Source organism: Caretta caretta, chromosome 14 (genome assembly GCF_965140235.1).
Source record: "Caretta caretta isolate rCarCar2 chromosome 14, rCarCar1.hap1, whole genome shotgun sequence".
NCBI lineage: Eukaryota > Metazoa > Chordata > Testudines > Cheloniidae > Caretta > Caretta caretta.
The window spans coordinates 34,617,343-34,643,289 of record NC_134219.1 but is presented as its reverse complement, the minus strand read 5'-3'; the positions used below and the strand labels follow the sequence as shown (position 1 = coordinate 34,643,289).

General features: G+C 50.3%; 1 pseudogene; it reads left to right on the top strand.

Annotated features, from left to right (window-relative positions):
• Positions 1-936: 936 nt before the first annotated feature.
• On the top strand, positions 937-19,853 carry LOC142068916 (zinc finger protein RFP-like; annotated as a pseudogene).
• The last annotated feature ends 6,094 nt before the right edge of the window (positions 19,854-25,947 follow it).

The following is a 25,947-nucleotide window of genomic DNA, read 5'->3' as shown; positions in this document are numbered from 1 at the left end:
AACAGCCAAGCTGCTAGGGTTGGGAGCTGAGCCTATCATTGTCACTATCATTGACCCCATTTTAGAGGTGTGGAAACTGAGGTCCAGAGAGGGGTCTGGCCTTAAACCTGAATCTGAGCCTGGGTTTACTATGTGTGTAGAATCTGTCGACTGTGTGGTTCTTCCATCTTCCTCAGAGACACCTGGTGCCGACTGCTGCTGGAGACAGGATTCTGGTGTAGTTGGGCCCTGGATTTGATCCAGCCTGGATCAGCGTCACTATGTTGCAGTGACAAAATTGAGACAGCAGACTGAGTAGCCCCATTATAGACACTAAACCAAAGCAAAATCGGAAGCGGATTTAAGCAACTTTTTACACATCAGTTTCATTTCTCTCCTCAGACAGACAAGGTTTAATTTCTGCCTACGTCCCCCACCCCTCCAAATCACCCAAAACAAGCCAATCTGCTTTGGGTCGGCACCGCTCCATGTCCGTCATGCCAGTGGCCGACCGCTAGTACAGCCGTAATACCACCGGACCCCCAAAAGACCCCCCTCAACAGCGCACCACCCCACCAGAAATGCCCCAAGCATCACTGGCCAACAGCGGTGGTGCTGTGCACGCCACTCCCTCCCCCCACAACCCCCAAACCCAGCCTGGCCACTCCCCAGTCCTCCCCGGCCCCAACTTGGCCCAAGCTATGCTGCAGCCCCCCCCAGCTTTGCAACCCCCTGTCACCCACTGCCTGCGTCCTCCCTCCCCCGTGCAGGTGCAACACCACCACCAGAAATGCACCAACAGAAAGATCACTGACCACAGCCCACTGTTATCAGCTCACCCAACCCCCCGAGCAGTCCAGGCAGGAGGCAGGCGGTGGGGAGAGAGTAGGCACTGCAGGGCACGGACACACACACGCATGCATGCAACACTCTCACCCCGAGGACCTCACTTAGGGAAGACGAACCCAACCCACAGCTGACTGAGCTGGATTCCAGGTTCCCTCCTTCATCTGTAATGCCCTATCGGGCTAACCTGTCGCACTGGCCTCTCCCCCATTGGCCCTGGGCACTGTCAGTCTCAGAGTCCTGGTTTCTTCCCCTCTCCTTGCTTTGGGTGTTGGGAGAGGGATTGGGCAACAGGGAGCCAATCATGTTCTCCGGCAGGACATTTAAAAAAAAAAAAAAAAAAAAAGCAGCCAAAAAAGCCCCCAAAGAAGCCACGTGAAAAACGCCCAGTTGGGGTTAAGCCACATCTTAGATCCCTGTGACACTGTCTGCAGGGAGCCATGGCTGCAGTGAATCCTCTGAAAAGCTTCCGAGATGAAGCAACTTGCTCCATCTGTCTGAGTTTTTATAAGGATCCCGCATTTTTAGATTGCGGGCACAGTTTCTGCCAAGCCTGCATCGCCCAGTGCTGGGAGGGATCGGATACAGCTGTCTCCTGTCCTCAGTGCAGAGAGACCTTTCCCCAGAGGACCCTCAGGCCGAACAGACAACTGGGGAACTTTGTAGAAATAGCCAAGCAGCTGAGTTTCCAAACAGCAGCAGGAGAAGTTGGTGCAAGGTGCACCAGGAGCCTTTCAAACTCTTCTGTAACCAGGACCAAATGCTCATCTGTGTAATCTGCAGAGAGTCCCAGGCTCACCGTACTCACAGGGTGGTCCCCACAGAGGAGGCTGCCCAGGCCTACAAGGTAGGAATCTGCTGTGCAGGGTAATTACTTTGGTTTGGGCATGTTTGCAATTTTTATTACAATAGCTTCTAAAGGCACCAAGATCAGGGCCCTTGTTGTGCGAGGCTCTGTACAAACACACAGACAGTCTAAACCAGTGGTCCCCAAATTTTTCCCCTCAGGCTCTCCCTTACCCTGGCTATGCCTCCCCACCCGCAGCTGCGGTTAGGAGCTGTGAGTGGGGCCACAGTCAGAGGCTGGGGCCACAGCTGTGGGGGTGTCTTGGGGTTGGAAGTGGGGCTGCCGGGAGTCGGGGGCTCAAACTGGGTTTGGGAGCAGAGCCAGGGTCAAGACTGGGGCTGGGAGTGGAGCTGGGGTAGGAGCCAGGGCCAAGGGGGCCATAGCAGATCTGAGTGGCACTCCCTTCCTGCCCCTTGTGGGGGCTGGTCTTGGCCCTGCCATGCTCCCTCAAATGTTCCTCCATGCTCCAGTTTGGGGACCACTGATGTAAACAGTCAAGATAGACAAAGGCTGGGGATTCTGAAAGGTACTTAAGGTGTCTATACCCCAGATTTAAGTGGATAAATCTGGAGTTTAGGCACCTAAATGCCAGTTTTCGGCTCCACTGCAATCCCCAGAATTTCTGTAGGAGCCCAAAAAGAAAAGGAGTAGTTGCGGCACCTTAGAGACTAACCAATTTATTTGAGCATTAGCTTTCGTGAGCTACAGCTCACTTCATCGGATGCATAAAAGTGGAAAATGCAGTGAGGATGTTTTTATACACACAGAGCATGAAAAAATGGGTGTTTATCACTTCAAAAGGTTTTCTCTCCCCACCCCACTCTCCTGCTGGTAATAGCTTATCTAAAGTGATCACTCTCCTTACAATGTGTATGATAATCCACTTTTATGCATCCGATGAAGTGAGCTGCAGCTCACGAAAGCTTATGCTCAAATAAATTGGTTAGTCTCTAAGGTGCCACAAGTACTCCTTTTCTTTTTGCGAATACAGACTAACACGGCTGCTACTCTGAAACCTGTCATTATGGAGGAGCCCAGACTCACTCAGTGCCTGTGTATTCAGGGTACAGCTTCTTTCAGTGCCTGTGTTTCTGTCTCTGGGCATGTGCACAGCTGCCCCCCATGGCATCTGGCTGCCTGTCTCCTGGCCACACCCAGAGCAATCCATGAGCTGGGGAAAACCAGGCATTCTGCTTCTCTCCTCTACGGGGCCTGATCTGGTGGGCATGCTCGGAGACAAATCAAAGGAGTGGGAGGGAAACAGAGGCACAGAAGCGGCAGTGACTTAACCAAGCTCACAAAGCAGCTCAGTAGGAGAGCCAGGAATTAAACCCTGGCCTCCCCATGCCCATCCTAGTACCCTAGCCACTAGACCACACCGCCTCTCATCACTCCCGTCATGCAGTTCTCTACCGTCACATTACCAACATCTCAGCACAGCTGCAGACTGGAGGCGTAGCGCCCCAGCTTGAGCATTTCACAGCTGATGACCGCTGCTTTCAGGCGAGCCTCAGGAAAATAACACATGGTCAGCAGTGTTCTCAAGGAGTTTGTTCTCTGCTACTTTCTGTCGCAGAAGGTGCCCTGAAAGATTTCTGTTTAAGAAACAAAGGTTAATCTGCGTAACTTTTTCCTCAAGGAAAAACCAGGATGATGAATTCCCGTTTTCCCGGGTTTGCTGAAGGATGGTCACTTCGCTGCTCCTGAAGCAGAAATCATGGGCGACGGGTATGACGGGCCAGGGGAGGCACAGCCCTGCGTGGCCCCCTCCACCCCCAGACTCCCTCTTGCTTCCTGACGGGGATCTGCAGCTCTTCCCCCGTGGCTGGTCTGGGGGGGTCTCTGGCAGAAGGGGCTGGACTGGGGGTTAGCCTCCCTGAACCAGTGGCTCACGTCCTGCCCATACAACCTTTGAAGTTTTGCAACATTCTAGGGCCCATGAAGCCCAAGTGGATTGGAACCTTAAAAAGCCTGTTGGACAGAGCAATCCCCTCGGGGCAGAATCCGCTGTGCTGTACGCCACGCTAGCTGTAAGGACGAAGTGGGCTGTAGTAGTGCCACAATAAGATTAAAGGAAGAAAATGGCTGATTCCCAGGACCATGTTGAACAAGCCCTTTCCCCCATGCCGAACAATCGAGCACAATATTTATGCACCTTGTGAGTGTGTTGGATTTTTAACCAGGAGTCTCTTTCTCCCAAGTGTTCATTAGGCACCGGAGTTTAATGTACTATTTTTTTTAAAAGTGTGTTAAACATTCTTACCAAAACTCCCTTCCCTTTAAGTTGCTCAGCTTTAACTCTCTGATGTCCAGCTTTCTTCATATAGTTTTCTCTGTCATTGCATGGGAGCAGGGCACCCTACCCTACACAGCTGCAAAATGGATACGACTTCAACCCTTTGCCCTGCAGCACTTGGAGGATTCGCTGGATGCAAAGGGCTGTTCTAGACAGAGTCCCTAGGTCTCTATATTAGGTCTGGTGCCCCCAAAGGCCTCTCTCTTCCCTGGCAGCATGACATATACAGCATAGAAGGAAAGTAAGCAGGGCTGAGAATGGGGCCTGAGATGCCCAGCTGCCATGAAATGTACGGGAGCTGTGCTTTTAAATCCTCTCTGTGGCTCTGCAACACCTCACCCCCCGGGAATTACAGAAGAAGATCCTTCGAGCACATTTTCAAGAGCACCAACTGACTTTAGAGCCGAAGTCCCATTTGCAAAGGAGATTTAGGCCCGTATCCCCAAATGCACTTGGGTGTTGTGATGCTCAGCACTGCAATGCCTAACTTTTAGACACCTAGAAAACCACTAAGGACATAAGAATGGCTGCACTGAGTCAGACCAGTGGTCCATGTAGCCCAGTATCGTGTCTTCCAACAGTGGCCAATGCCAGGTGCCCCAGAGGGAATGAACAGAACCCGGCAGTTACCAAAGGATTAATTCCCTGTTGCCCAGTCCCAGCATCTGACAATCAGACAAGCCCTTACGGTTGCCGGCCTGTAATTGCCAGGATTTCCTCTGGAGCCTTTTTAAAAAAGCTGGCTTTCCATCAGCTATCCTCCAGTCATCTGGTAAAATTTGGAACAACAAATCCTGAATTAGGCATTTGGGGGGAGAGAGGCATCCACAAAAGCCAGCATGCTGGCTGGGGAGACTAGCCCTCCGGAGATACTGATGAGAGGGGTGTGTCCTAAGCCCCAACTCCCCCAGAGTTTGGTGTAGGAATGGGCCTGTCTCTGATCCACACCTGGGAACCCCTCTCCTGGAGTCGAGTGGCTTAGCTACCTAAGCTGTTTCATGCAAGATGGAGTTCTGCACCTGTGTTGCTCCGCACAACGTGGCCGGGGAAGAATCATAGAATCCTAGAATATCAGGGTTGGAAGGGACCTCAGGAGGTCATCTAGTCCAACCCCCTGCTCAAAGCAGGACCAATCCCCAATTAAATCATCCCAGCCAGGGCTTTGTCAAGCCTGACCTTAAAAACTTCTAAGGAAGGAGATTCTACCACCTCCCTAGGTAACGCATTCCAGTGTTTCACCACCCTCCTAGTGAAAAAGTTTTTCCTAATATCCAACCTAAACCTCTCCCACTGCAACTTGAGACCATTACTCCTTGTCCTATCCTCTTCTACCACTGAGAATAGTCTAGAACCTTCCTCTCTGGAACCACCTCTCAGGTAGTTGAAAGCAGCTATCAAATCCCCCCCTCATTCTTCTCTTCTGCAGACTATACAATCCCAGTTCCCTCAGCCTCTCCTCATAAGTCATGTGTTCCAGACCCCTAATCATTTTTGTTGCCCTTCGCTGGACTCTCTCCAATTTATCCACATCCTTCTTGTAGTGTGGGGCCCAAAACTGGACACACTACTCCAGATGAGGCCTCACCAATGTCGAATAGAGGGGAACGATCATGTCCCTCGATCTGCTCGCTATGCCCCTACTTATACATCCCAAAATGCCATTGGCCTTCTTGGCAACAAGGGCACACTGCTGACTCATATCCAGCTTCTCATCCACTGTCACCCCTAGGTTGAAGACTTTCTTCATAACCATTAGCCTGGGGGTAGGGCACTCACCTTGTATGTGGGAGACTCCAGTTCAAGTTTTCCCTCTGCCTGGTGAGGAGAAGAGATTTGAGTCTCCCACCTCTCAAGAGTCAATTGTGACATTGCCATGAGCACCGTCCTAGAGCAACTTGAGAGGGAGATGGAAAATCAATGGTAGTTGAGAACCCAACTTCATGAGACTTCTTTGAAAATCCCAGCTTCAGATAATGAAATCAGCACTGCAATGTATATAAATTGCACAGAGGACAGACTCCTTAGCAGGTTGACCTTCCCCTCCACCCCCAGCATTGTTTTTCTTGCCTCAGGAACAAATTCAAACCCAGTTGAACACACTGAAGCAAGAGAGAGGAGAACTTCTGGAGTGGAAACAGGATGCAGAGACGCAAAGCCAGGAATATCTGGTAGGTCCCCATTGTTATGGTCCAAAAGTTACATCAGTCAGGGGTGATATTTCTCTCTGTGGGGAGAGTGTCAGCCCTTGTCTACACGCAGCACTGCTTTGATTTAGCTATGGCTACATCTACACGGCACACCGCTGGGGGCATCCTGTAGGGTATGTGTAGCTACACAGCACAGTGAGAAACAGGCTGTGTCCACACTGTCATGTGTAGCTACATGTGTGAATAAAAGACTCCAGCAGGGGGAGGCAGCGGAGCGGCCGGAGCCTTCCTCCACTCCCTGGAGCCTTTTCCTGTGGTGGGGAAAGGCTCTGGCACTGGGGACGCAGCGGGACACTCAGTGTAGATGGGGGAGGCCCTGCTTGGGGGTGTATAGAGCCCTGTGTGTAGGGTTTATACCCAGAGGGTTCAGGCATATTGCGACTCTACTTGCTTAAGCCATGCCTCGCCATTTACACTGCTATTTATGCCCATGTTAGCGGGTGCATATAGTGTACGTCCTCTACACACCACCACAACATTTGTGTAGTACAGATGTACCTCAAATCACTTTTTAATGTAATGTCTTTGTTCTGGTGCAAGGCCCTCACAGGCAAACATTTTGAACCTAGTTTAATTTGACCCTAGTGTGGTGTGTAGGGTTCACCTTGTCCAGTTAAACTGAGATAAAATGTGCTAACTGGGAGCAAGGTCAAGCTCCGATCAGGGTTAGCTGTGATGTATTGGGGACCGAGAGACTTTGTCCGTTGGACCATATGAACTGGAACCATAAACTCACTGAACGTTAAATCTCACAAAATGAGGGTCAATCACACTCAGAGGCTTGCTATGTGAAAGGGGTCGCCAGTAAAAAAGTTTGAGAACCACTGTTCTGCTCTGTATCGTTCACATTTTTTTTTAAACATCATCTTGATAACCTCAAGCACTTTGTCTCTTGTTGAGACACCCTTGCAGGGTGTGATCATGTTTATCTTTGTTTATCATCCCTCTGGGCTGATTCCTCCACTGGCTTCCAGTTTCAACTCAAAGCACTGATCTTATTCCCCACACATCCAGCTACAAACACTGATTTCAGGGGAGATTTTCAAAGGCACGTATGGTGATTAGGTGCCTAATTCACATGGACTGTCAGTAGGACTTAGGCACCCAGTGGCTGTTTTGTATCTCAGAAATCTTCCACCTGAATCTCCACCAGGCACAACTGGTTTCCTCTGGGACAGTGTAATTAACAGAATGCCAGATGAAACATGCAAAAGCTGGAGAAGAAGCATTTTGCATGGTGTGTTTTGTAATTGGTGTTTTATGTGGATAACCAGCAGAACCCTTTCCTTCTTCAGTCTTCTCCACAACTCTCTGCCAATGTATTTCTGATTCTGAGTCAGACCTCCCCCCTTCCAACCTTTCTGCTATTGGAAGATTCTAGATGATCAACAGAATATACTAAGCCACTCAGACCTGAAAACTCATCATTTTAGAGAGATTGGGTGCCATTTTCAGAAGTGCCTAAGTGATTTCGGAGCCTAGGGTTAACAATTTTGCAAGTGGTTAAGGGCCAGATTCTCAAAGGTATTTAGGGGCTTAAAATGCAGGGAGAGCTGTCCTATTTTCAAAAGTCACTTTCAAAGAAACTTAGGCTCCTTAGCATCCAAAGTGACCTTTTGAAAATGGGAACTGGAGGCGTACGTCCCGAAGGCACTTCGGAACATGTTGTTCATTCAGGCCAGCTGAGAGACTGTCAGGCATATTCTCCTGAAATCTCAACCATGTGTTTGTAGTAGGTTGATATGAAAAGAGGGCTCTAAGAACTGTTCCTATCAGGGACATGGGGAGAGTCTGGGATGTCCAACTTTCTCATTTGTGAAAACCGGATGCTGAGCACTGGAACCTGCCCTGTGCCCTGCCGCCCTTTCCCTCGAGGCCCCGCCCCCCACTCCTCTGTCCCTCTCCCACTGTCGCTTGCTGCTCTCTCCACCTCCCTCCCCCTGCCAGCTGAGCAGAGCTCTAGGGGTGTGGTGGAGGTGACTGGGGCAGGGTGGGAGAGGGAGAGCCACGCTCCAGGGGTGGAGGGGTGATTGGAGCAGGATGGGGGAGATGCCGGTACTTTTCTCCCCCCCATGGAGCCATCCCTGAGTGCTCCTCCAGGCTCCAGCAGCAGCTGCTGCTCTTCTCGCCCTCTGGTGGTGGAAGCCAGTTACTGTGGGTAACCGGACTTCTCATGTCCAGTCAGCAGTGTTGACCGGACACTGCCAGGTTCCCCTTTTGACTGGACTTCCCAGTTGAAAACTGGACATCTGGCAACCCTTGTCCTTGATCTGTCCTTTCCTGTTTGTGTCCCTTCATTATAGGGAAAGATAGAAGCTGAGAGGCAGAAGATCATGTCTGAATTTGAGCAACTGCGGCAGTTCCTGGATGAGCAAGAGCGACTCCTGCTGGCCCAACTGGAAGAGCTGGACAAGGAAATTGTGAAGATACAGGATGAAAATGTCACCAAACTGTCTGAAAAGATTTCCCGTCTCGGTGACTTGATCAGTGAGATAGAAGAGAAGTGTCAGCAGCCAACAAGTGAATTCCTGCAGGTGAGACAGTTAGAGACACCCAGATCCCTGCCCAGGGAAGGGAGAGATTCTGATTGATTAGCTTTGGAGTTTATTAAGTTCTTGGAGAGGTCCTACTCCACAATGGAGACTGTCAGTGTGTCCTTTAGCGAAGTGAGGGAAAACAAAATGTGACATTTCTAATATTTCCAATGTGGAAACAGTTTTGCTGTTTTAAAGGCAGATGGTTCAGGCCTTTTTCAGACATCCTGTGTAAGCCCCTTCATTTTCAGTTTAAACCAATTTTTACGAAAAAATTTCTGGGTTTTACAAAAAAGTATTATTGAGGTTTTTCTGATTTTCATCCTACTTTTTTATCATTCAAATATATACAAAAAACTTGTTTTATTAAGAAAATACAATACATTGCATGAGATCTCTGTATTCCGATAATACATTAGTCTGTGTGTATATGCAAAGCTGCCCACTGAAGAAAGAGCGTATTGTTCTAGCAGATGCACACAATAAACCAACAGGCACGCACGCAAGCTCTGAAGTGCGTGTGCGTCTGAACCTACTGATAAATCACACGCCCACCAAGTACACATTTCAAACTGTTAGTAGACAATGGGTTAAAGATTTGACGCACTAAAATGGGAAGAAAATGAAAATCTACATCAGAATACATTTCAGAACACAAGGAAGTATTCAAAAGGGTTAAAGAAACAACAACAGGAGAAAAGGATGAAGTTGAGCGTATGCGCTGCAAATGGTGCGGCCCAGTTATCGAAGGTGAATATTTATAGACTAATCGTTCTAAGCAAAGCTTTTGATACGGTCTCCCACAGCATTCTTGCCAGCAAGTTAAAGAAGTATGGGCTGGATGAATGGACTATAAGGTGGATAGAAAGCTGACTAGATTGTCGGGCTCAACAGGTAGTGATCGATGGCTCCATATCTAGTTGGCAGCCAGTGTCAAGCAGAGTGCCCCAAGGGTCAGTCCTGGGGCCGGTTTTGTTCAATATCTTCATTAATGATCTGGAGGATGGTGTGGATTGCACCCTCAGCAATTGCACCTGCAGATGACACTAAACTGGGAGGAGGGGTAGATATGCTGGAGGGTAGGGATAGGATACAGAGGGACCTAGACAAATTGGAGGATTGGGCCAAAAGAAATCTGATGAGGTTCAACAAGGACAAGTGCACTTCGGACAGAAGAATCCCATGCACTGCTACAAAGTAGGGACCGAATGGCTAGGCAGCAGCTCTGCAGAAAAGGACCTAGGTGTGACAGTGGACGAGAAGCTGGATATGAGTCAACAATCTGCCCTTGTTGTGAAGAAGTCCAACAGCATTTTGGGCTGTATAAGTAGGGGCATTGCCAGCAGATTGAGGGACGTGATCATTCCCATCTATTCGGCATTGGTGAGACTCACTTGGAGTACCGTGTCCAGTTTTGGGCCCCCCGCTACAAGAAGGATGTGGAAAAATTGGAAAGAGTCCAGCGGAGGGCTACAAAAATGATTAGGGGGCTGGAGCACATGACTTATGAGAAGAGGCTGAGGGAACTGGCATTGCTTAGTCTGCAGAAGAGCAGAATGGGGGAGGATTTTTTGATAGCTGCTTTCAATTACCTGAAAGGGGGTTCCAAAGAGGATGGCTCTAGACTGTTCTCAGTGGTAACCAGATGCCAGAACAAGGAGTAATGGTCTGAAGTTGCAGTGGGGGAAGTTTAGGTTGGATATTAGGAAAAACTTTTTCAGTAGGAGGGTGGTGAAGCACTGGAATGGGTTACCTAGGGAGGTGGTGGAATCTTCTTCCTTAGAGGCTTTTAGGGTCAGGCTTGACAAAGCCCTGGCTGCGATGATTTAGCTGGGGAGTGGCCCTGCTTTGAGCAGGGGCTTGGACTAGATGACCTCCTGAGGTCCCTTCCAACCCTGATATTCTATGATTCTACACTAGTAACCTGTTTGTTCAAATGAAACATTTTATTTGGGGATTTCAGATATATTGTTTTCTTAAACTCAGGGGGGCCCTTGTGCTTTGAGTTCTGTTTTAGTTCTGCAGCAAACCACAGGGATGAACAGAATTCAAAGCATTCATCTACTGAATACTTTTTCTCCCTGTCTTTCCATCCACCAAAACAAACCCCGATATTTAACCAGAAAACTTAATAGTTTTCTGCACTGATTTGCACCTGTTTTTATTGTGGTAATAAACACTGGTAAAATCCCAGGAAAAGTTAACTAAAATAAAAACTGAAAATGAAGGGCCCTAACGATATGAAAGCAATAAAAGGCACAACTCCACTTTCTAGGAAGTGAGAGATTAGGAAAGCAAAGTTCTTTGCAGGGCCTATTAAGAAATGAGAATGAATCCAGCTTCCAGAACTGCTGAGCAGAATTGCATACATGGAGAAAGGCAAATGCTCTGGACACAGCAGTTGCATGTGGCAGTCAAGGATTCATGCGTCTGATCAGTCTGTTTGAGCAAATGCCATAGAATTTAGAAGGAGAAAACCCACAGTCATGGTGTGTGCTTAGGGGTCCCATTCCATCGAAATCTGTGAATGGACTTTTGAAGTTGCTAACTGCAGAGAACTGCATCTCGAGCTCAACTAGGGATGGCAAAGCAAGTCCCCTGCAGAGCAGAAGCGATCCGCATCTTGTGGCACTTGGGACTGAACTCTTTCTCTTTTCTAGGACATCAAAAGCACCTGGAGCAGGTACGTGACTCCTTCCCACTCCCCCTCACGCGTCGTGGTGCTAGAAGGGGACTTTCCCCCCAGGGTCAGATTTTGCAGGGCATTTAGTCACCTGAGACGTAGCTAGGCACTTGGTGGGGTTTTCCAAAGCAGCTAAGCGAGTTAGGCACCTCCCATTGTGATCAGTGGCAGTTGGGAGCCTGACTTGGTTAGGTGCTTTTGAAAATCCCAGGAGGCACCTTTAAAAATCAAGCCTTAAGTGACTTGCCCAAGGTCATGCAGGGAGGCTGTGGCAGAGCAGGGAGTGGAACATAGGTTTCCAGAGTCCTACAGCAACCCCTTAACCACTGGAGCATCCTTTCCCATGAGATTAGGCCCTTCTCTCTGAGGGGCAGCCTGTGGACCCCTTACTCTCTTTAACTCCCATTGGAGGAGCTAGGCATTTAAAAACGCCAGTGAGGAGATGAATTGTCTCACCAGTGGGAGTTAGAGGCTCTCATTGAGCCCACAAGAGAGCAGCCTCAGGTAGCTCATTCTCAAGAAAGAAAAGATTTAGGGTGTTTCCCCCTTCCCCTCCCCCTAGGTGTGAGAAGGTGAAGTTCGAGAAACCAATGGCTGTGTCACAGGATGTGAGCGAGAGAGTTGGCGTCTCTTCCCAAAGAAATGTTTGTCTACAGGAGGCTCTGAAGAAATTCAGAGGTAACTTAACAGTTATTTGGGCTCATGATATGGCGATGGCACATCGAGATGTGCCTCTGACTGTGGAAGGAGATGGACTCTGGCCTATTAGTTCTCAGCTCGTCACAGCTAGACGTCTGTGGGTGGGATGGGGAGGGCTCAGGGCTGATGCCAGTTTGCCAGGCCTCCACTTGGATTGTCTCAGACCCAACCATGGGTGTCAAAATTGGCCACTCAGCATTTCAGAGACACACAATCGCCAGATGTTTTAGAAAATGTTGAATTTCACCTCCATGGCTGGGATTTTCCAAGGGACCTAAGGGATTTAGGCCCCATCTCTCTCTGACTGTCAATGGGAGTTGGCCACCACGTGGCCTCAGCCCTTTTGAAAATCCCAGACTCTGTACCTCAAGTTCCTCCATCTTGAAAAAGGAGGAAATAATGGCCAACCTACCTTGTTGTGCTAATTAGTGAATGCCACCGAGTGCTTTGAGATCGTTGGAGTAAGGCAGGAGATGGACGATATATTTTGGACGATGATTTCACTTTAGTTTGGTCTCACTGGAAAGGTCTCCCCATTCCAATCTGCCTCTCGTTCTGTGGCCTTTTCCTTTGGGCTGTCTCTCAGAATTACAGCACGGTTCCATGCCGTGCTGCGACAGCCATGTCAGCCCCAGGATATTAGACAGGGTGGGGGAGGTCATAGCTTTTATTGGACCAACTCCTGTTGGTGACAGAGACAAGCTTTTGAGCTACACAGACCTGAAGAAGAGCTCTGAGTAAGCTCCAAAGCTTGTCTCTCTCAATCACGGTTACATTAATTAACGGTAGAAATGTCACCAGAGTCAAGACAACATGAAATCACCTCTCTTCTAATCCTTCCTTTCTCTTGAGACCCGGCCCTATGAACTGAGCTCAAATGCAGAGAGAAAGGGTATGGGCTAGATTCACAAAAGGACTTGGGGTGAGGGGGTCTACTTGCCATTTTAGGCACCTCAGTCCCAGAATCAGACCACACTGGGATTCACAAAGACCCCCACTCAGCTGCAACCAAACCTTGTAGGTGCCTAAAATTACTCATCACCTCTATTTTTGCAGTAAAAGTCCCCTAGGCACCTATGTTTCTGCCTCTGTGCATGTGCACTGCAGTTCCAGTCCAGCTACCAAGACAGCTAAGCCCCAGAGAGATACACGCACTGGGGAAAGAAAGGGGTTCCTCCTCCTAACTCACCTACAGGGCCACAATCTCAAATGCCTGCTCTGAGCACGCTTACTGACTCGGGCCCTATATGTGAACTTACCCAAAAGAAGCAGGCTCTAGGGAAAGAGGAGCTCACTTATAATGTATAGCTCTGTGATTAGGGTACTGACCTGGGATGTGGGAGATCCCCAGTTCCAATCCTCTGTCCCCCTGAGGGGAAGAAGGGATTCCAACAGGGGTCTGATATAGGCCTCTCTGTTGTCCCTTTTGAATCTGATCCACTGTGTATAAATAATTGAGCAGCAGGACAGGCTTCTGGGCATCCCTCCCAAGAGCGTGCTCTAACCACCTGGGACGTTCTCATGATTTCTCTCTGCCTCTGGCCCAATGAATTATTGATTATCCCCAGTGGAACCTCTCCCACAGGAGAGCATGTGGGCACCCAGTATCAGACAATCCTGCAGCCCAGAGATTAGGGCACTCCTTGAGAGGTGGTAGATCCCATTTCAAATCCCTGCTCCCTCTGCGGCACAGGCTTGACTTGAACCAGGGGTCTCCCAAAGGCCAGCTGAGTGCTCTAACCACAGGGCTAAAAGTTACGAGCGAGGTGGGTTTCCTTCCCCCGCCAGGCTTCTTGCCAAAAAAAAATGGCACAGGTGCCGGTCATCAAGAGAGGGCTCGCAGCTGAGAATCCCACGCCGAGGGAGGCGCCTACGGTGCTGCCCAGATTCGGTCGCCGAACTCCCTGAGGGGGCCAGGGCTTAGCACACCCCCGCACCTTGGCATTTCCCACTGGCTGGCGTAAGCAGGGAGTCGCCTAGAATGCTGGCTTTTATGAAGCTCATTCCAAGGCGCATCTCTCTCCCCATTCATGGTGCAGATTGCCTGGGAGCCTGACTCTGGCTTTGTGAATCACAGTGACTTTCTAGGTGCCTAAGCGTTGGGTGTTGTGATGCTAAGCGTCAGCTTGCCTAAGTTTCTTTGTGAATCCAGCCCCATTTTCATGAGGCTATTTTCCTACAAGAAAGGGGCAAATCACCTCTCCTCTGATCTTTTTTTGCTCTAGAGACCCTGCCCTACCAACTGAACTTTCTGATCTCCAAGGCAGAGAAAGAGGGTAAGTTTTCATAAGGATATTTTCCTACGACAATTATTAATTAAAATCTCCGGATTAATTTTTTAGAAGACACTTCTGAATTCAAACAAGAGAGGTTTCCACCAATACAGAGCTATGGATTCCAAGGTTAGAAGGAACCATTATATCATAATGGCCAGACTGGGTCAGACCAAAGGTCCATCTAGCCTAGTATCCTGTCTTCCGACAGTGGCCAATGCCAGGTGCCCCAGAGGGAATGAACAGAACAGGGAATCATCCAGCCCATCGCCCATTCCCATTTTGTGATGTATGAACGTGCACATACTATTTACAATTGGAAAGTAGGGTACATTTTTTAGGTCCAATAATCAGCCTTTAGGGCACATTCAGGTCACATTTTTCTGCTTCTCTCGGCAATTATAAGGACTAGAAATTTGCTCTATTTTTATTTTTTATAGGAAAGACAAGCTTCACTACTGGAAAACATCATTAACACAGAGTGCAGGTTGACCATCAGTGCCTTGTACTCTCCCAGAACATGAAAGGAACCCATATTTCAACCTCTGAAAACTGGGAAATAAAGAGTTAAGGAAGTGTCTCCCACCAGTTCCTGTGCTATACTTCCCTCTCATCCTAGCGTCAGGAGCATGGACTCGTGCTGGGCTCTATCCATCTCCAGCTGGTGGAAGGTCCCTTGCAGGGAGACCACGCTAAGGCCAATACTGAACCAGGCAGAGAATCAGGACTGCAGCGGCAGTCAAAAAAGCAAACAGAATGTTGGGAATCGTTAGGAAAGGGATGGATAATAAGACAGAAAATATCATATTGCCTGTATATAAATCCCTGGTATGCCCACATCTTGAATACTGCGTGCAGATGTGGTTGCCCCATCTCAAAAAAGATATATTGGAAAAGGTTCAGAAAAGGGCAACAAAAACTATTAGGGGTATGGAACAGCTGCCATATGAGGAGAGATTAATGAGATTGGGACTTTTCAGCTTGGAAAAGGGACAACTAAGCAGGGATATGATAGAGGTCTATAAAATCATGACGAGTGTGGAGAAAGTAAATAAAGAAGTGTTGTTTACTTCTTCTCATAACATAAAAACTAGGGGTCACCAAATGAAATTTCAGAGTAGCAGCCATGTTAGTCTGTATCCGCAAAAAGAAAAGGAGTACTTGTGGCACCTTAGAGACTAACAAATTTATTTGAGCATAAGCTACAGCTCACTTTGAGCTGTAGATCACGAAAGCTTATGCTCAAATAAATTTGTTAGTCTCTAAGGTGCCACAAGTACTCCTTTTCTTTTTTCATATTTTTCAAATTAATAGGCGATAGGTTTAAAACAAACAAAAGGAAGTATTTCTTCACGCAACGCACAGTCAACCTGTGGAACTCCTTGCCAGAGGATGTTGTGAAGGCCAAGACTAACAGGGTTCAAAAAAGAACAAGATAAATTCATGGAGGATAGGTCCAGGAATGGCTGTTAGCCAGGATAGGCCGGGATGGTGTCCCTAGCCTCTGTTTGCCAGAAGCTGGGAATGGGCAACAGGGGCTGGATCACTAGATGATCGCCTGTTCTGTTCGTTCCCTCTGAAGCACCTGGCATTGGCCACTGTCAGAAGACAGGTCCATCAGTGGCTATTAGTATCCTATCTTCCATGAATTTGTCCGTCAGTTCAAGGCGTATTGTCTCTCCCTGGAGGTTGGTGCTCCCTGTGGTACTGGGAACTGTCCCTTTAAGTGGTTTGACTTCCCAGACAGGAAGGAGGAGCATAGCAGAAGCTCTGTGATACAGAACCCTGGATAAAGAAGGCTTCATTCAAACATCATGCACCGAGCACGATTACTGAACACCACACTTGCAACCGTGTTGTGTCCCCATCCTTGTCCCATGAGCACCACTGGAAGCTGGGGAAGGGGCTCTCTTCGGATCTCACAGTTACCTATCTGGCCCCCCACAACAGCGTCTGAATACCTGGCATCTTTTATGCCCATTTGACAAAAAGGGAAGCTGGACTGCAGAGAGAGGAAGGGACATGCCTGAGGTCACACGGCGTGTCAGTAGCAGAGTGAGGAAGAGAGCCCAGAAGTCCTGGCTTCTAACCTCTACACAATGCTCCCTCCCCAAAATGTGTGTAGTGCATTGGATGACTGTTACACATCCCTCGGGTGTGGACATTCAGTGCCACCGAGAAGTTGAATTCCCAGTGCACCAGAGAGCCCAGTGTCTCTCTAGCAGGGCTGCTCGCTACTTTCTCCTGGTCCAAGTGGGTGGAGGGGTTCTCACCCCATGTGCTGTACTCTGGGGCTGGGGACTTTCCACCAGGAGATGAGGGATGAATAGGGCAGCATGGAAGTGCATGAAAAGCTGAAGCTGGTGTCCCTGTTAACGTCCTCTGCCTGCTGCCTCCCCTGCTCTGTTCTGTTGCTGGATGTGGAGCACCCCCAGCAAGGGCGAGGGATCGGGGGAGGAGACCGAGATCCCCTCTGCCACGGATCCACAGGATTCGTGCTGCAGCCCCCGCTTGGGAACAGTCTCTGGGAGGAGCCCCTTCGATGGGCCAGACCCCCAACATCAGCCCCCTCTTCCTCCAGGGTAAGCCACGTGGCTTCACCGACTCCTTAGGCTGGACCTCTGGGCCTTCAGCTCTCCTGCCTCACAACATGAGCTGTGTTCAGTGCGTCCACCTGAGACCGACCCCTGCGGGAGCCCTCTGTGATCTCAGGGAGCAGCACAGCTCTGCAAGCACCTGCAATGACACTCAGCCACCGCCGTCACTGTCAAGCCCCTGCGGTTATTAGTCCCCTGCTCTGCACCACAGCACAGGAAGACCTTGGTTAGCTCAGAGAAATGAAGGTTACAGTATAGTCCATCCTGGGGAGCCGGTGCCCAGCCCTGCAGTGCAAACCCCGTGGTTCAAGCTCTGTCTCCCTGTCCATCTGATCTGCTTTCTCAGACTCCCAGGTGTGCCCCCCACCATAGGTGCCAATTCTGTAGGTGCTCCGGGGCTGGAGCACCCATGGAAAAAAAATAGTGGGTGCTCAGCACCCACCGGCAGCCCCGTGGATCAGATCCTCCCCCTCCTCCCCTCCCACCCACTGGTGGCCCTTCCAGTCAGCTCCTTCCCCTCCCTCCCAGTGCCTCCTACCCACCATGATCAACTGTTCGGGCAGGGGGAGGAGCAGGGGCAGGAAGAGGTGGGGTAGGGTGGAGACTTGGGGGAAGGGGTGGAGTGAGGGTGGGGCCTGGGGCAGAGCGAGGGTCAAGCACCCCCAGGAAGTCCGCTTCTTTGCCCCCCTACTGCTTCCTGCAGCCAGCATGTAACTTCCGCTTCACCCCTCCCCCACCTCTAGTCCTTTGTTCCCAAGCCGGGGCGATGCAGCTCAGCCACAGAGGCGGGGAAGGCCGTAGCTCTCCGGGTTGCTGATCGTTATGTTTCCATGTCCGGGCAATTGGATTTGCCATTGTCTGCTGAGGACCTCAGGCCCCAGACAGTGACATGGGCAGCTTAGCCTGCCCTGAGAGCAAACACTCCCATATCACCCACTGGGTAACAATGCTGCATATTGGGAAACTGAGGCACATACAGGCTTCATTAAAAAATTGCAAAAAATCCCAGTTTCTCACACCCTCCTGACAATACCTCCTTGATGCCTGGCGGGAACCATGGGGAATTTCCTGCTCAGCTTCAGCCAACAGGCAGCTCCCCAGGACTGACACTCAGGGCCCACCCCAGCCAGCCCATGGCTACTGGGGAGCCTGAGAAATGGTCCTAGCCTCCCCCAGGGCTGAGCTCTGCCCGTAAGGGTCTGTCTGCACTGCAGAGTGAACCCTGGGGCTCAGCACCCAAGTTAGCCTGGGCTGGGTGCAAGGAGCCATGCTGCTGAGCCTGACCTCACTTACTGGGTCCTCACGGGTGCTGCTGTGGCTCTAGGACTCTGGGAGCACATCCCCTGGCTGACCAGCTATTCTGAGTTTCTTTCCCAGTGATTCGTGGGGTACCCGGTCTGTCTTTCACGGGGGAATTGGGGAAGGCACTGGAGGGCTATTTTCCCTCAGGTCAAGCTGGCAGTGGCATTCGGGGGGAGGCTTTTCACCTTCAACCGCAGCATGTGGCTGCGGGTGATGTGTCAGGATTATCTGGGGGTATCTCACCAAATCATTTCCCTGCATTGCGGGGGCCTCGGGCACTGGTGACCCTCGGGGCCTCTTCTTCTCTGCCTGTGGCACATCATAGCACGGTCGGCTGTAGGCTGTCAGGCTTTGGGCTAATATTGGTTGTTGGGTTAGGTGGGTGCTGGGTGGAGTTGGTGGCCTGTGATATACGGGGTCAGATTAGATGACCTGATGGTCCCTTCTGGCCTCAGACTCTCTCACTCTCAGCACTGGAGTGGTTTAGCCTGCACAGAGGTGCCGACTTCCCCAGTTCCCAAGGGGGTGCTTGACCCTTGCTCTGCCCCGGGCCCCACCCCCACTCCACCCCTTCCACCAAGCACCCACCCCTGCCCCATCTCTTCCTGCCTGGCTCCATTCTGCCCCCTTCCCCTGCCTCTTTCTGCCCCCACTCCTCCCTCTCCCCCCCCCGAACCTCCTGCCCACCGCTGAACAATGGATCCGTGGCAGGAGGAAGGCGCTGGGAGGGAGGGGGAGGAGCTGATCGGCGGGTGGGAGGTGCTTTGGGTACTTAACACTCTCCTCCTGCCTCTCTCTCCCCTCGTGCAGTGCAGGCCACTCCGGATCCAGACCTGGGGATTCCCTGTTCCGTCGTGTCCACAGATGAGAGTGTGATACAGAAATACCAAGACACGGGAAATTTAGTGACACAGAACAGGTTTTACCCTGCTGCCTGTGTGCTGGGCTATAAGGGCTTCACCTCAGGGAGGTGTTACTGGCAAGTGGAGGTGGGGAACAAACGTAATTGGGTTTTGGGCATTGCCAAAGAGTCTGTGATACATGAGGGAGCGAAAAGCCGTACACCAGAGGACAGGATCTGGGCTTTGCAGAGTACAGAGAATGAGTATTTGGCCCTCACCTCCCCTGAGGCTGCTCTGGCCCTACCTCATAGCCCCAGTAACATTGGGGTTTATCTGGATTATGAAGGGGAGGAAGTTACATTTTATGACGTTACATCTTCTGGCAGAGAGACGATCTTTACTTTCACATCCTCTTTCCCTGGGAAGATCATCCCCTTCTTTGGGAGCCGGCGTGTAGAATTTGAGTTCACTGGTAAGCATACCGTTATGTGTTCACTGGCCGACATATTGTTAATCCCTGTGACAGAGGAGTAGGGATCACTCAATATGAGATATCTAAAGTAGAGCAAAGACATAGGTAATATATAAATTACAGCTATCACACTTTGCCATTCTAATCACAGTCTTGCCAGCCTGAAGCATTCAAAAAGTGTGTCAGGCCCCCCAGAATCATGAGATTGGCGGAAACATCTTTTTAAATATTGTGTCATTTTCTTTGCCTTCTGGTTTCCCAGCTTTTGGGGTGTTCTTGTTTCCGATTTTCAATCTTTGCTACACAAATGTGAAGGCAGGAAATGTATTTGTAGTATAATCTGAGGTTGCCTTGCAATCTACCTACTCCAGCTGCTGGGACTTTAAGAAAAACACCAAGTGCTGCGAGACTCACAATAAAATGATGAGAGAGGACAAGACTGACTTGTTTAGCATTATACTGGTGACAGGAGTTTCCCGACCCTCTTACATGCCTGTCTCTGTAACTCTGTGATCCTCCAGGCACACAAAAACTGGCCAACCAGGAGCCACTCTCAGGGTCACAGCAGAGCCTGCCTCTGGTAGAGCAGGTGTACACTTAAAATACTGTAGCAGAACAAATGCACCGGTGCTGCTCTGCCGCTGTAATGCTTAAGTGAAGACGCTCCTATGCCAACAGGAGAGCTTCTCCCATCAGTGTAGTTAATCCACCTCTGAGAGGCGGTAGCTATGTCCAGGGGAGAAGCTCTCCCATCAACGTACCGCTGTCTACCCCAGGAGTTCAGTCGGTACGACTGCGTTCACTGAGGGGTGTGGATTTTTCACAGCCCTGAGCGATATGGTTCTACCCATGGAAGTTTATAGTGTAGACCTGGCCTAAGTTCTGACTCATTTCAGGTCATCCATCAAAGTCCTCTGCTCTTTACTTCTGAATATAAAAACCATTGTGGGGTTTCCCTCTCCCTCCAATTCCCCAGCTCAATGCTCCTATTTTGCTCTGTTTCGTTATTTGGATGCTGTAGATTCAGATGAGTAAATTCACAGAATAAAGTTTATTTCAATCTTCTGGTCTTGGACTTTGTCACAAGGGTACTAGATCTGTACGGCTCTGCCCTGAAAGGCTAGACAGACCCACCAGCAAATGCCTTGAAGGGGCTTGAAGACAAGCAGCTGGGTAACTTTAAGCGAAAGCTCTAAAAGCAAAGCTTGAGGAAAGAGTAAATAAAATCAAAGCATCAAGCGATGCTTTCCTCAGGCAAGAAAAGAAGCAACAACATCCTCGCTGTGAAAGAAATCTGTTGGCAACTTCCAGCTGCCGAGGAACAGAAGGAAACTGGCAATAAAGTAGCCAGCTCACGTTATCAACTGCAGTAATATTATGGGCTGGCACCTGGCCGCACCATGGTGCTGCAGCAGCATTTCTTTCCCAAACCAAATTATCCCTTTTTCTTTAAGTTCACATTCGCAGTCTGAGGGGCTAGAAACCTGATCCACCACCTGAGGGCAGAGGGAAGGGTCAGGGGTACAAATCTGGAGTCATTTGGTCAAGGGGTGCGTGAGATGCAGCCCCTCCCAACACGAGCTGTTTCCAAAACTGAGCTAGGCTGGAATACCAGCAGAATCCTGGCCAGGGCTGGGTGAGGGAGACTCCCAGCACACCCTGGAGCCGGCCCGGGGCTGGAAGGCAGAAGAACTCAATCTCTTCTGCGGCGGTTTCTCAGCAGTTTGTCTTGGCTGAGGCATCGCACCTTGGGGGAGGTACCTGTGCTTTGCAGATGTGGTAAGAGGCTGCAGAAGGTGAACTCAGACAAAGCTGGGACGATGTTTCATGGATTCCAAGGCCGGAAGGGGCCACTGTGATCTTCTAGACCAATTTTCTCGTCTCCTGTGTCACACAGGCCACGGCACTTACCCCAAATAATTCCTAGAGCATCGTTTTGATTTTTTTTTTCTGAATTTGATTTAAAACTTATTAGTGACAGAGACTCTGCCATGCCCCTTGGCAAATTGCTCCAGTGCTTAATTACTCTCACCATTAGAAACGTACACCTTCGTGCCAGGTCTCCGTCAAATACAGCAGACCCACACCTCAATCACTGAACCCCGCGGCCTTTGGAAATGAACCTACCAGCTCAAGTAGCCCCACAGGCCAGTGGTGCATGGCCCAGCTGCACAACACTGAAACAAGGGTGCAGTTGATTCAGGCTTGGAGCATGGCCTAGACACCCAGCCCGGGGGCTGGGGGCAGGGGAGGTAGCTGAGAATAGGTCGGCTCTGTGCATGTCCCAGGCACACAGCAGTGCGAGCAGGCTGAGAGAGCCGACAGCCGGCCAACTTGGGGCATGGCAGACACACAGTGCTGAGAACGTGCAGAGTTGGGGCATGACATGGACATAGCATGGACTGGGGCGGGGGGAGCTGCAAACAGTCATGCCTAGTGCATGGCAGAGACACGCGGTGCTGGAAGTGGGGTGGGAGCAGCCACGCTCTGTGCATGGTGCAGACATGCAGCGCTGATAACACAGAATCAGCTGAGACTGGGGTGGCTGATGAGAATGGGCAGGCTCAGTGAATGACACAGACTCTGTACCTCAGTTTCCCCATCTGTAAGCTAGCTGGGCTCTTCCAGGGCAGGGCAACCTCGTTTGGCTTGCTTGGAGGACAAGAAATAAGTTTGTGTTGTATAGGGCTCTGGCGGGGGTTCCACGTTCACAATCGCCCCCTGTTGGGAAGTGAGGGGAGGGCGCGGTGGGGTGCATCAGAAAGGAGGACACTGCAGGGTTGTGCTTGGCGAGACGAATTTTGGATGATCTTCCTGTGGCCTTCACTCAGAGTAGCGAGGAAGGGAAATTGCATCTTGTTGCAACATTGTATCCCTCTGCAGAGCCATCCTTGGAACCAGACGGGTCCCCAGCGGTGCTCCAGTCACTGCCCGTTTCCCACCATGGTTACATTACATGTTCTAGGCCCAGGTGGCTGCTTCTCCGAGGCCCCCTCAGTCTGTCCCAGGATGCCCCCTCCTGCAGCTGGAATAGACAAGGGAGCTGGGAGACTCTGTGTAACCCCTTACGTGTACAATGCAGGGGTCCCAGTACCAGTTCCCTTCACATACACTTTCCTGGGCCATTGGTCCTCTGCCTTGACCTGGGATGAATCTCTCTCTAAAGGGGAAAGAGGAGCTCTGTTTGCACAGTCCATTGAGTCCCTGACCTCTCCGCTGAGCCTCGCACAGAGGGGCTCGATCAGTGGAGAGTTTGCTGGTTACCTCGGCGTGTGATGGAGACGTCTACACCCCGAGAACCAGGCTGAGATCCCAGCGCATTTCATGCAGCCCCCTGAGCAGCTCCCCAATGGACTTTCAGCCACTGGCCACATGGGCAGGATTTGGGTTATTAAACTGAAACAGACCAGCCAGAAAGAAGCATCTTTACTTGGTCCCAACCCCAAGGCTTTGTCACTCACTTTGTTTCTCCCCAGAACAAGGGGTTGGGGGATGGCTGAATCTTTCTCAGGTGCCTCTCTGAAGGGAATCCAGAGAGAACTAGGTCAGATGTAAGTCGAGCAGGGGAAAAGAGGGGAGATGGGCAGTGGGGCCAAGAAGATGAGCCCAGGAAACTCCTGTTTACAGATTGGCCTTAAGATGTTTGTTTGGGCCTGCAGAGCTATGTCTTGCTGCCCCATGGCTGTTCACTATTGCCTAGTCTTTCTAAGGCTGCCCTGCAGATGGATGGACTAATGATTTTGCATCTGCCCACACAGTGCTCACTAGGGCCTCACTGGTGTAACTGTTCTCTCTTTTCCCCTAGCTTTCTAATGAGTTTGTCTTTTAAAAATGCTAGCATCCTAATGGGGATTTTCTGAGCTGTAGCTGACACTAGAGATTGACAACGTTAGCTCCAGCATTTAGTCAAGCTTGTCCCTGTGAATTTCACAGCACTCCTAGGGCATGCTGGGTTACAATTCTTACCATAGCCTGCAGGGGCTGTAACTTTAACTATGGCCTGATTCCAGCTCAGCAAATGTGAGTCTCTTCCAGGGTGTAGGGAAAGCCCAGTGTCTACTGCATACGGAGTTTGCGTCCCCAGCAGAGGTTGCATGGGATCCAGGAACTGCTCACCCTCACCTTAACCTGTCTGCGGATCAGAAAAGTGTCAGACATGAACACACATGACAGGACCTGCCCAACAATTCTGAGAGATTTAATTCTGTTGTGTGCACTGGGCTCTGAAGGATTCCTGGCAGGGAAACATCACTGGGAGGTGGAGGTGGGGAATAGGGAAAGCTGGACCATTGATGTGGCCAGAACATCAGTGAAGAGAAAGAGATGGTTCTGTGTAAAACCTGAAGAGGGCATCTGGGCTCTGAGATTCTGCTGGAACCAATTCCAGGCTCTCACCTACCCACAGACTTCTGTGACTCTGAGCATAAGACTCACAAAGATCAGGGTTTATCAGAGCAAGTGGCACTTTACGATGCTGATAACAAGACCCCCATCTTCATGTTCAATTATTCTTTCACTGAGAAAATCTTCCCTTTCTTTTCTCTTCAGCCTCCGAGATCATACCTTAAAACTGTGCCCCGGAAAGCCAATAAATGGATTTCATTGGGTGTCATTTTTTCCCTACTGTTTACACAAGTCTCCAAGTTACGAAACTGGAAAGAGAAAGGATTTATCATAGAATCATAGAATATCAGGGTTGGAAGGAACCTCAGAAGGTCATCTAGTCCAACCCCCTGCTCAAAGCAGGACCAATCCCCAATTTTTGCCCCAGATCCCAAATGGCCCCCACAAGGATTGAACTCACAACCCTGGGTTGAGCAGGCCAATGCTCAAACCACTGAGCTATCCCTCCCCCCATGAGCAACATTAAAAGAAAGGCTCAGATTCACAAAGGGACTTAAGCAACTAAGGCCTGGTCTACACTACAGAGTTAGGTCGAAGTCTGGCAGCTTAAACGCCGACCTAATAATGTCAGCGTCCAGACTACAGTGTACCTCCCACCGACCTAACTCGCCTGCTACGTCGACTGAATAGCTCCACCTCCAAGAGAGGTCCAGCGCTTACGTCGACATAGTTAGGTCAACGCAGTGGCAGTGTATACGCTGCGTTGCCTACATCAGCTTAAGTGGCCTCCAGGAGGTGTCCCACAATGCCCCATTGTGACCCACTCTGGTCACTGTTTTGAACTCCGCTGCCCATCAGCCAGGGTCACAGGATCAAGCCCCTCCTGTTTAAGGACTGGGAGTTTTTGAAATTCCATTTCCTCTTTGCTCTGCATGGAGAGCTCCCCTAGCAACTGCCCAGCTGAGCAGGCTCCAGGCTCCCAATGCTCTGCTGCCGGCACCGCTCAGGGGGTGGTGGAGCTCCTGGGTCTGTGGGGAGAAGAGGCTGTGCAGGCCCGGCTCCGATCCAGCGTAGAAATGTGGACGTCTATGAGCAGATTGCTCGGAGTGTGGGGGAGAAGGGCTAGAAGAGGGTCCCGCAGCACTGCCATGTGACAGCCACGGAGCTGCGCCAGGCGTACCAGGAGGCGAGGGAGGGAAGCAGTAGCTCTGATGCGGCTCCACAGACATGCTGCTTTGACAAGGAGCTGCACGCTGTCCTCTGCGGTGATGCCGTGCCACCCCCGAGCAACATGGCTACCGGAGGAGTTGGAGTCATGGGCCACCGCAGCCAACCCTGAGGATGAATCATAGAATCATAGAATCATAGAATATAAGGGTTGGAAGGGACCCCAGAAGGTCATCTAGTCCAACCCCCTGCTCAAAGCAGGACCAATTCCCAGTTAAATCATCCCAGCCAGGGCTTTGTCAAGCCTGACCTTAAAAACCTCTAAGGAAGGAGATTCTACCACCTCCCTAGGTAACGCATTCCAGTGTTTCACCACCCTCTTAGTGAAAAAGTTTTTCCTAATATCCAATCTAAACCTCCCCCACTGCAGCTTGAGACCATTACTCCTCATTCTGTCATCTGATACCATTGAGAACAGTCTAGAGCCATCCTCTTTGGAACCCCCTTTCAGGTAGTTGAAAGCAGCTATCAAATCCCCCCTCATTCTTCTCTTCTGGAGGCTAAACAATCCCAGCTCCCTCAGCCTCTCCTCATAACTCATGTGTTCCAGACCCCTAATCATTTTTGTTGCCCTTCGCTGGACTCTCTCCAATTTATCCACATCCTTCTTGAAGTGTGGGGCCCAAAACTGGACACAGTACTCCAGATGAGGCCTCACCAATGTCGAATAGAGGGGAACGATCACGTCCCTCGATCTGCTCGCTATGCCCCTACTTATACATCCCAAAATGCCATTGGCCTTCTTGGCAACAAGGGCACACTGCTGACTCATATCCAGCTTCTCGTCCACTGTCACCCC